Source organism: Myotis yumanensis, unplaced genomic scaffold, assembly GCF_028538775.1.
Source record: "Myotis yumanensis isolate MYYU_CA2020_CCGP unplaced genomic scaffold, mMyoYum1.0.hap1 SCAF_34, whole genome shotgun sequence".
Taxonomy (NCBI): domain Eukaryota; kingdom Metazoa; phylum Chordata; class Mammalia; order Chiroptera; family Vespertilionidae; genus Myotis; species Myotis yumanensis.
The window spans coordinates 184,414-188,736 of NW_027223785.1; positions in this window are offsets into that span (position 1 = coordinate 184,414).

Genomic DNA, 4,323 nt, shown 5'->3' on the forward strand with positions numbered 1-4,323 from the left:
AGCCATGAACCCACAAGAATGGCCTATTATTATAATAGATTTAAAAGATTGTTCCTATACCATTCCTTTGGCTACCCGAGATTGGGAGAAATTTGCATTCACTCTCCCCTCAATTAACAATGAGGAACCTGCTCAGAGATACCACTGGAAAGTCCTCCCACAGAGAATGCCAAATAGCCCAACTATGTGTCAGTATCATGTATATCAGGCACTTACGCCAACTGGGCAACAGTTCCCTTCTGGAAAAATTATCCATTCTGTGGAGGACATTGTACTTGCAGCCCCTGATGGGAACCTGTTATATTGTTTGTACTCTTCAGTACAAAAGGAAATGGCCTTAAGAGGCCTTTTAATAGCCCCTGAAAAGGTACAGATGTGACAAAACCATGGAAATATCTGGGATATATCTTAACTGAAAGAACCATCAGACCCCAAAATGTTATCTTTGATAATAGGGAAATAGAAACCCTAAATGATTTTCAAAAATTTCTGGGGGATATAAATTGGATAGGACTGGTTTTAAGCATTCCCACAGCAAATTTACAAAACCTGTTTTACATATTAAAAGGGAATCCAGTTTTGAATTCCCCAAGACAGCTCTCTGCTGAAGGGATAGGAGAACTCCGCCTGGTTGAGAATGCTCTCAATACACGATATTTAAGTAGAATTTCTCCCCAGCATTCTCTTCAATTATTTTCTATTTCCCACGAGACATTCCCCTACAGGAGTTATAGGGAACTAATTCCTGAAATGAGGTTCACTGAATGGTTGTTTTGCTCCCATTCTCCCTCCAAAATATTATCACCTTATCTAGCTTTAATTTGCTCTTTAATCCTAGATGGGAGGCAGCAATGTGCTAAACTCACAGGACATGATCCTTCAGTCATTCGCTTCCCACTAACCAAGACTCAATTTGAGAAAGCAGTTTCCACTTCCATAGATTTACAAATTGTCCTAGCTGACTTCTTAGGGCAGGTAGAGCATTCTCTCTGTGCTAAGACATTTTTTTGTCACACACTAAGTTACTTTATTACACTAAGAATGTACATGCCCTAGCTGGCTTGGCTCAGTGGATAGAGCGTCAGCCTGCGGACCGATGGGTCCCAGGTTTGATTCTGGCCAAAGGCACATGCCTGGGTTGCAGGCTAGATCCCCAGTAGGGAGTGTGCAGGAGGCAGCCGATCAATGATTCTCTCTGATCATTGATGTTTCTATCTCTCTCTCCTCCTCCCTTCCTCTATGAAATCAATAAAGAAATATATTTTAAAAATAAATTAAAAAATTATCATAAATTTTAACAAAAAAAAAAAGAATTTACATATCCCTATCCCAGGGACACTCACTGTGTTCACTGATGGCTCAGGAAAAACAGGAAAAGCGGCCATTCACTGACCACCTGATGGTGCCATTAAACAAAGGGGCTTCACATCAACTCAGCGAGCTGAAATTGGGGCACTGGTTTTAGGACTAGAAACATTTCCCTCCCAACCCCTGAACATTGTTAGTATTCTGCTTACTCTGTTTATATTTTACAAAATTTAGAAACCTCACTTATTAAGCCTACATTAGAGCCATCCCTCTTAGCACAGTTCCTTTGCCTCCAGGCCTTACTAAATGGTCCATCACATCCTCTTTTTATATCTCATATCAGGTCTCACAGTTGCCTTCCTGGACCATTAGTATATGCCAATGAACAAGTAGACAACTTAGTAATGACAGCTACCTTAATGGAAGCCCAATCAACCCCAATTACACAAGAAATTTCAGGAACCCAAGAGGATAGCTAAACAAATTGTTTTAAAATGTCCTGATAGTCAAATGACAGGCACCTCACCACTCTCCATTGGAATTAATCCTGGGGGCCTACAGGCCAATGACCTTTGGCAAACAGATGTCACTCACATTGTCTCTTTTGGGAAACTCCAGTATGTACATGTAACTATAGACACTTCTGGTAGAATCAGTGCTCATGCTTTTCCCGGCGAATCCACACACTATGATATTAAACATCTGTTACATTTGCCATTTTAGGAATACCAACCGAAATAAAAACTGACAGTGGGCCTGCTTATAGCAGCCATGCCTTTGCCACTTTTTGCAGGAATCTGTCCATCCAGCATTCCACAGGAATCCCTTATAATCCACAGGGCAGGCCATTGTCGAACTTGCCCATTCCACCTTAAAGAACATGCTAGTAAAACAAAAAAGGGGGAATATAGGACTCAAGGATCCAGCTATGATGCTATCCAATGCACTCTTTACCCTTAATTTTTTGAATTTGAATAATTGCTTTCAATCCCCCATAAAGTGTCACTTTACTTCTTTAGGACCAGCTCAGAAACCATAGGTCTTGTGGTGAGATGTGGACACTAATAACTGTAAAGGAACCAATGAATTATTCACATGGGGGAGAGGATATGCATGTGTTTCTACCCCCCACAGGGCCGCTGTGGATTCCAACTCATCGGATTAAACCCTATCATGGCATGGCATGGGACCAATCCTCTCCCAGAAATGAAGAATCTGGGCCTGGGGACTCCACAGCCCCAAAAGACGCACCTTCAGATGACCCAGACAGCCCCCGGAATAACCTGGGAAATGATAAAGAAGCTGATGGCAGAGGCTGAGCAACTGCTGGAAGATACTCACGCTCCACGCACAGCAGATAACCTTTTTCTAGCTATGACTTCCTTGATTTACCTCAACTCCTGTGCAGTATGGTTTGGCATTCTTGATTGGTTTTGGGCACCAGCATCTGCCACCTTATATTGGACCCACGCTATAGACCCACCTTTATTTAGACCCCTCACTTGGGGGGACCCCCCTTCTCCTGTGTCTAACAACCTAACATCCCTCTTAGGGGGAGTAGACTTGCCACCAATAGGCAGTCTTAAACATGGGACACCTTGGACACAAGTCCCTCAAAATACCTCTTTCCATTCGAGTTTACCACCCTTATGTGTTACCTCCTCCAATTCCTCTCCGTACTGTATGAGGGCTCATAATCAGATTTGGTTACATGTCACTCCTAAACCTGATCAGATTAAAGCCCAGCTAACCTTTCTCTTAGCAGGCAGTCTGGCCTGCGGTAATCTGACTAATGCTACTGGGCCTCCCATACCTCCGTAAAAGTAAAATAAATGGTGGGACCCCTCTGCTGAGGCATTCCATTGGGAAGTTTGTCAAGGAAATCATGCCCATCTGATGGTCCTAGGGGACTAACAGGTTATAGATGGGGGCCCACATGGTCACTTGCAAGCCAACCATATTGACATTCTGGTTCACCGTGTGTCTAATGCTAGTTACATCAGTTCAGCAGGCATGCCTGAGGTTTGGACTGAGGGAGGGATGAGTTCCCCATAACCTCAAGTACTAGGCTTGCCAGGTCAGGAAACTTTATGGAAATTAGGCCATGTTTTCAGCCCTTTGAAATTGTGACACGGTGACTGCCAGAACTCCTCTGGCCACTATAATATAACTTTTACTAATAATCTTACTTACAATAGCTTGAGTTGCACCACTCACCCCTATGTCTTTGTTATGGGCTCCAATGGACTAATAAACCATCGCTCATCTTTTCTGGTACAGGTTGGAAAAGGAGCTTATTTTGCATCCTGTATTACCACCCAGAATATTACTTCATTAACCATCAGCACTATTATGATACTTAGGAAACAAGCAGAAATCATACTACTTGTTAATCTCACTAGGAAATGGCAAGGCTCAGCAGCTACCAAAGTCTTAGAAAGAGCATTGAGTCAATTATTGCGGAAAAGGTTTTTGGGAATGCTCATTGCAGCCATTATCTCAGCTGTTGTTATTCTTACTACCACCAGCATCGCCATGGCGGCGCTTTCTGAGTCTGTGCAGACTACCACATTTGTAGACAATATGGCATATAATGTAACTAGGGAATTCACTATACAACAGCACATAGATTAAAAATATATATATTAGCTAGACTACAGGCAACAGAGGCAGCCATTGAATATCTGGGGGAAAGGCAGGGTGCTATAGCATACAGGCAAGTGCTTGATTGTGATTGGGAGCACAAGCACATATGTGTCTCCCTTTAAACTGGAACAGTCGTCACCATCAGTGGATTGATGTTAAAAAGCATCTGTGGGGAGTTTTTCATGAGAACCTTACTGAAGAAATAAACATGTTAAAAGGCAAATTAGAGGGTCCTTACTTGCTATCAACAAACATGAAACACAGATTATTGCTTGAAACACGGTAAAGGAACATCTGGAGTGGAACCACATGGTTTCCTAGAATCAGTTGCCACCTGATCGGACTAACTATTGCTGTCATTGTAATTCT